Source organism: Periplaneta americana, unplaced genomic scaffold (assembly GCF_040183065.1).
Source record: "Periplaneta americana isolate PAMFEO1 unplaced genomic scaffold, P.americana_PAMFEO1_priV1 scaffold_19, whole genome shotgun sequence".
Taxonomy (NCBI): Eukaryota; Metazoa; Arthropoda; class Insecta; order Blattodea; family Blattidae; genus Periplaneta; species Periplaneta americana.
In genome coordinates this window covers 433,024-440,767 of record NW_027185500.1, presented here as the reverse complement: position 1 = coordinate 440,767, position 7,744 = coordinate 433,024, and the positions used below count along the sequence as shown (strand labels likewise).

Sequence of the window (7,744 nt, the reverse complement as noted above, 5' to 3'; positions counted from 1 at the left end):
GTAGAGCCATCGATGTAGCTCAGTCGGCAGACTCGCTGGGCTGCTGATCCAGAGCTGCGTTCGGGCTTGGGTTGGATCCCCCTTTGGACTTTGGTTTCTTCGGAGGTTTTCCCCAGCCGTGGGACTGAAGCCGGATGGTCTATGGCGAGTCCTTGGCATCAACCCCTTTGATTTGATTACCCCCTTTGACTTGATTACCTGGTTGGGTTTTTCCGAGGTTTCCCCCACCGAAAAGGCAAATGCCGGGTAATATTTTGACGAATCCTCGGACCTCATCTCACTACATCTCGCCAAAATGTAAAAAAAATTGTACAAAATTGTAAAAATTGTAGAAAATTACTAAATTGTAAAACTATAAAAATTTGTAAAAATTGTAATTGTAATATTGTAAAATGTTGACATGTTCCACATCTTAAAGCTTCATTGCTCATGTAAGATCTATGGAATAAAATAAATGAATGAATGAATGAATGAATGAATCAATCAATCAATCAATCAATGTTATAAAACTAAGTATCATGCAAAATTTGAAGCTGATTGGTTGTTTGGTTCTGAAGTTATTAAGTATTTTGTATTTTTTAAATGTGCATATTTGACGAGCCCCAAAATTTGAAAAATTTGATTTTGGATGTTTAACTTTTTTAAATAATAAACTGAACCTTACTTTTGATTTCTGAGTGCAGGTTTGCCATTCTTATATGTGTGGTGAAATGTGTCTGTACCATATGTAAATGCAAGGTAACAGCACAGGAACGTATTTGTAAAGTCAAACCATGTCAATTGATGTACTGAGCTAGTATAATGTATCATGTAAAATTAGGAAGTAAGATGGACTCTTCTTGCATGCAGCTAAAGCAACCCTCAGAATATCCATTTTGCTTCACGGTACATATGTGTGGCATAGCCTTTCACACGACCCTGAGCATACCTAATTCCCCTAGAGACTGTCGCCCCTTGAGAAAACATTTTATTTCTCAAAGAAGTAATTAGCCTCAAGGGCCGAAAGGTTGCATCACATCCTGACCCAATATTATAAAAGAGGCGGGACATTGTATCCCTGTGTGATTTCTCTCTGGATCTTGCTTCAGGCAAGTCCACTTAAAATTGTAACATTTATACCAGAATAAAACATTATCTACTGACTACTGATTCTTGTTACTGCTGTTTGTCTTCGCCAAGACCTGAGGGTCCAACCCACGTGACTAAAAAGTAAAGACTGTTCTACACTACACCACATATGTAGAAGTGGGTTATTACACTGTTAAAATTAATAATGATATTTAATTTTCTTTTTTTTTAAGTTTTGCAGGGTTATAAATGCTCCTTAACCAGTTCATATTGTGAATATCCAAAAAAAATGCCACTACAGTTTGTTAACCACCTATTAGTGATATGCAAGCAAAATTTCACAGCAATCAGATGAAAAATAATCATTTTGGAGTGTTTTGAAGATGTGAAAATGTCATCCTGAGAAAAATGGCAATTTGTAAAATACCCTGCAGCAAGTGAACTCATACAACTGCCCAGGATCACATGTTTCATCCTCTGCATGTTTTATGGCTCTCTGTATTCTCGTTCTCTTTTCAGAGCTTCTCCATTTGCTTATGCATTTTCTCTTTTCGTCATGTCTCTTGTATACAATTTGGGCTACCTCTGTCAGCTCACTATTTGTCACTGCAAAATCAATCCGTTTCTTTGAAACAAATATTTGTTCTGGACATGTGGCCCAGATTACTGAATGAACACATTCATCTGTATTTTGTGTACACCTGGCTAGAATTTCATTACATGCCAAATGTTGATATAGAGAGAAACTTTGTCACTACTTCAGAGCTCAACTGGTGTTTCATTTTGTGTGACTCTGAGACTCCTCTCCCTTAGCCTGGCTTCTGTTAGGAATCGGACAGTGATCATGACTTGGTTTCTAGTCAGTTGACATGCATTGAGATAGAGTTGCATTCCTGTACATCAAGGATGCCACTTACAATTTGCAGCTCTATAGTAATTAGTGAGAGCTGAAATTGTTTTTCCATTCAGCTTTCTTCTTCCAAGTGTTATGCATTTACCTCCCACTCTCTGATCAAATTTCTCAGTCCTGTGCCCATGCGCTTGGCGACATGGTTTATGCACTCCCCTTTCATAATTTGGTATCGTCATAAATGTTGAGTTGAGCCAAATGTTGCGATTTTTAGCATCTCCATCTGACAATATGGTGGTCACTCTGCTGCCACCATCTTCATTGCATAATGCATTAAGCAAAGCAAGAGAGACAGCCTACCTAGCTCAAATGGGATGGAAGACGTAAGAAAATTTATGAAAACAACAGGATTTTTTTTTGTGATGTATGGCTTTTTCGGTTATGTTGTGGTATATAACGTTTGGAAGTTTTGTTGGTAATTATATTTTACATCATGTGAATTTCATAAAATTTATTACAAAAATGGAGACTGTATTTAATTCAATATGGCTACTGTATTGGTTACAAATATGTTTGTAACATCATCAAGGCCTTCATATCATATCTTTAAAATAGCCTATTTTCTAAACTACAGAAATATGGTATTGGCCTTACTTTACTCTTTCCCTGATGGTGTTTTATGTTACAAACTAAGATATTTTTAGTATTTAGTAATCAATATATTTTTAATTTTAATGGAAGAAATAAATCCTATCTCCATCTGTCCTCTGTTAGTCTGTTACATAAACAAAGAGTTCACTGTTCATTCATCACGGTCTTCAATGCACTGTCTAATTATCTTAAAGCTTTGAAAAAAGGTTCAGAATAGAACTGATAAAATTTCTTCATATTCATACCTTCTACTCAACTCATGACTTGTTTATTCTTACAAACTGTATTAACCTACACAGGCGGCTATGTAGGCCTACTTATAATTTTGTACATCTTTTGACTTCTTCCTTATCGCAAAGGTACACTGCTTATCAATAAATGAAATGTAATACATTTACATCTAACATTAACTATCCACTAGCACTGCATTTTTGTCTATTTTTCTGTACCTTTTCTTGAAACTGCACGCACACACCGATTTCTCTTGACTTCCTTGTATTTTTTCCGGAGCCAAGCAACTTCTAATGATTTATATTGATACTTTTCTCGTAACATAGCTAGCATAATGTCATTTTCATTCAAAGAAAGCTCTGTTTGTGTGGAAGCATCACACATTTTATTTGAGAGATCACTGGTAAAGTCATCAAGTTCAGCTGACGCACAATCTTGCAGTAAAGAGTCACCATTAAAGGATTGACGTAACTTTTTCCGCAATACTTCATACTTTCTGGTGCTCAATTTTCTTTTTACTGGAGGAGGCGGATTAGGAATATCGAATAGTGTGAACAGCATTCCACACTAACTTGTTCCTATTAGTGTTCCTAACTGCCCATCTTCGAAATGATTAGAGCACAGTTTTATATTATTATATAAATAGTCAATACTCTTATCCATTAAATCTTTCCTTCCAAGGTTTATCAACCACAATCTGTTCCTGAAAAAAAAAAAAAGCATTAGATTAGATTAGTCTGCATTTCTATAGCACGGGACACTGAAATTTCCAACATGCATTTTTCTAAGTTCTGTAGTGTGGAAATCTGTGACAGGTTAGTTTAGGCTTTTGGTATGCCTTGCATATACTAAGTGAAGTGAAATGTACGTTTTGCGTTCATTTTTAAGTGTTCTACCTCTTTATTTTGCGTGTTAAACAGTCACTTTTAGGTTACCTACACTGATCAGTTCTTTCCAATTTTTAGTTACGCTGGCCAGCAAAAAAGTGGATCACCTAAGATTTTAAAGAACTATAATCATTTTATAGCTTATGCTTTAGGTTATTTTTTCTTCATTCTGACTAAGGCATATTGTAAAATGAAAAAAACATGTAACCTGTGCACTTCATCCTGTCATCAAAATGCTTTTTGTTTGCAGTTTATTTTAAGTTCTAAAGTGTTGTAATTTACACAAAATTTCAAGTAATCCATTTTGTGGCTTACATTAACAAATGATTAAGCCACTGTAACTGTTACTGTGTGCGTATTGTGTTATCACTCCTAGTGTCCTCCATGCTAACCACCAGATCCTGAGATTCCACTTCTCCTACATATGCACAGATGTTCAATAGGATTTAAGTCCGGCTGCATCCCAATGTCACGAAGGCAGTGAGCAGCATGGAGGGGGATAGTTATGCAAAGGGAATTACACGGTCCGCTAACACCTCCACTATATATTGGTGCGCCTCCATCGACGAAAACAAGTTTTGCTTGAGTTCAAAAACTGATATCGCTCAAACCATGACAGAACCATCCAAACAGCGTTCTTTCGGGAAAGTTGCAAGGCGAATATTGCTCCCCACTCTCTCTTTCTCTAACATCAGATAACCGAAAGCAAAATCGCGATTCACCCGTGAACGGCACCACTGACCACTAGTCCACAGTCCAATTCTGGTGTTGACGCATGCACTGTAATCACACTGCCCTATGCTGGAGGTGAGTGATGGTGAAATTACAGGTCTTTTTGAGGTCAAATTGGCTTCCTGGAGCCTTCGTGTACCATTTCTCTCACTCACAGTGATGTTCCTCACTGTTTCGAGATGCTTTCTGGCCTGGACCGCAGTCGTGTGGAGATATCGCAAGATACAGAGAATCAGAAACCTGTCCTCCTTGGTTGATGTAGATCTATCACGGCCTGATTCTGGTTGTCTGAGGTTGGTTCCCAGTTCATAGAATCACTGTAGGACACATAGAATGCTTCTGATAGCATTAACCGCATAAAGAATGATTCATCCATCTTCAACAAACATGACAGCTCTCGTAATGTCGTCTCAAATAAGAGGCATTTTAACATATCAAATTGAAAACAGAAACTGAAGAAACATTTTGATTTACGACATACAATGTGCGATGCATTGATAATTCATTAATAGGGCCACCACACAATTGTAAAACATGAAAGTTTTATTACTGGTCTGTGTCGTAAAATCATAAACCATACAGTCTAATGGTTAGGGATACAAAGTGGCTCACGAGGTGGTGTGGCATTTTATAACATTATGTTCATCTCCAAAAATGTTGAATACATCCATAGGCGGAGAGAGAACAGTTTCCTTGGGGGACAAAGCAAAACCATGGAATTCCCATAACGCAGTTATGGTGTCATCATTTACGTCCTCCCGTCAACACCTGTGGAGTAACGGTTAGCGCATCTGGCTGCAAAATCAGATGGCTCAGGATTGATTTCCGGTCGGGGCAAGTTACCTAGTTCAGGTTTTTTCCGAGGTTTTCCCTCAACCCAATATGAGCAAATGCTGGGTAACTACCAGTGCTGGACCCCGGACTAATTTCACCGGAATTATCACCTTCACCTCATTCAGATGCTAAATAACCTAAGAAGGTGATAAAGCTTCGTAAAATAACCTACTAAAAAAAATTACATCCTCCCCTCATTGTAGCTTGCCTTCACCTCATTCAGACGCTAAATAACCTAAGATGGTGATAAAGCTTCGTAAAATAACCTACTAAAAAAAATTACGTCCTCCCCTCATTGTAGCTTGCCTTCACCTCATTCAGACGCTAAATAACCTAAGATGGTGATAAAGCTTCGTAAAATAACCTACTAAAAAAAATTACGTCCTCCCCTCATTGTAGCTTGCCTTCACCTCATTCAGACGCTAAATAACCTAAGATGGTGATAAAGCTTCGTAAAATAACCTACTAAAAAAAATTACGTCCTCCCCTCATTGTAGCTTGCCTTCACCTCATTCAGACGCTAAATAACCTAAGATGGTGATAAAGCTTCGTAAAATAACCTACTAAAAAAATTACGTCCTCCCCTCATTGTAGCTTGCCTTCACCTCATTCAGACGCTAAATAACCTGAGATGGTGATAAAGCTTCGTAAAATAACCTACTAAAAAAAATTACGTCCTCCCCTCATTGTAGCTTGCCTTCACCTCATTCAGACGCTAAATAGCCTAAGATGGTGATAAAGCTTCGTAAAATAACCTACTAAAAAAAAAATTACGTCCTCCCCTCATTGTAGCTTGACCATGGTACAGTACAGCGTATCAGATTATGATCATTTATTAGTATAGGGCTTGAACTGTAGATCTGCTATAAATTATAATAGGGCATAATTTTAAACAATCTCCCTCTTTTTCTCTCTTGTACACAAACACATGCATACATGCGTACTGGTATCACTGCTAAAAGAAATATTTTTATCTTTAGCTTTCCTGAAGATATCTAATTTTGTGCTGTTTGGGTACAGGGAGACAAGTCATAAAAATGAGTTGGAGACAAATTAAAATTAAACTTGGAGCCCTTATTGCAAACACAAATATAACACATCAACTGCTAGTATTCTTTTGATTTTTGCACACTCACTTGTATAATTTAACTGAGTGTTCATCTGGGGAACAAAATTCCATCTGCACAAAAAAAATGACTTATCTGAACACCACAGAATTATTTTATTTAATCTCGTCTTTAAGTTTACACATTATACCCGGATCACTTTTCTTTTTTCTGCATTTTTGTGCAATATGTTATTCATATTGCTCTGTGGCGGTCTGAACACCTGCAGACTTTTAACACACGAGTACAGGATGTTACAAAAGAAACATTACAATGCTTCCATTCCACAAATGAGGTATAGAAATTCTTATACATTCAAAAATTTAAAATAAATATTGTCCAGACAATGATCTGAAGACATTAACTCGTCAATTTAAGCACAAAAACTTAATCATAAACAAAAGAAAATTCAATATTTTGTAATGTTAATAAAAGAAAGAGTTTAGACAAGTTTGGGGGGCAGTGCCCCCCCCCATGTCCTTCCATAACTCCGCCTATGAATACATCTCTCTTTGGTCATAAAACCTATTCAATTTAATAATACTCTCTCTAAATTGGTGGTTTATTATAGATGATTCGATTTTTACAAAGTGATCCATTTTTTTGCCGGTCAGTTTATTTTCTAATATTTTAAAGCCAACTGACGTCCTATATGAATTCTTCATATTCCTAACTAGGTCTACCTTCTCTCTGAAAATTACACCATTTTTTCCATTTTTTTTTTCAAAAAAACCTTCAGTGTCGTGTGCTACAGAAAACCCAAAATGAGATTTACAGCATTACCAGTACTGTAATGTTATCCATATTACGGTAATAATAATTTATTTATTTAATCTGGCAGAGCTAAGGCCAGTAGGCCTTCTCTTCCACCCAGCCACACTCCAATTCTAATTGAATACAATAAGGTTACAGTAGTCATTACATTAATATCTAGGTCGTAAAACAAGATGAAAGTGAATTATGAAAGTAAAAGTAAACAATGAAGGTTAGAGGGAAGCCAGAGAGAAAAAGACCTTTGGGGAGGCCGAAACGTAAATGGGAGGATAACATTAAAATGGATTTGAGGGAGGTGGGATATGATGAGAGACTGGATTAACCTTGCACAGGACAGGGACCGATGGAGGGCTTATGTGAGGCAGCAATGTACCTGCGGTTTCCTTAAAAGCCATAAGTAGATAAGTAATGTTTGTGAGACAGTAACTTAATAACCACTGATAAGAAATAATAATAATAATGAGAAAACTCAAATCACTGACAACCAACTGGCTGCACACGGTGCTATGTGCAGGTATTGAGCACGGTGTGAGCGGAGCAGTAACGTGTACAGTATCTTCTCGGTAGTAGTGGCATCTCGTAGGTCGACGCCTGTTTGTCATGGAAAGAAA

The 7,744-nt window shown here is 37.1% G+C and overlaps 1 long non-coding RNA gene across 6 annotated transcripts in view; it reads right to left on the bottom strand.

Moving 5' to 3' along the window:
* Positions 1 to 2,414: 2,414 nt before the first annotated feature.
* Positions 2,415 to 7,744, bottom strand: part of LOC138693722 (uncharacterized) — a 136,225-nt gene continuing 130,895 nt past the window's right edge. For all 6 annotated transcript variants that reach the window (XR_011330408.1, XR_011330411.1, XR_011330406.1 and 3 more), the window contains one exon: positions 2,415 to 3,503. This is a non-coding gene — a long non-coding RNA (uncharacterized lncRNA). The remainder of the gene's footprint in view (positions 3,504 to 7,744) is intronic.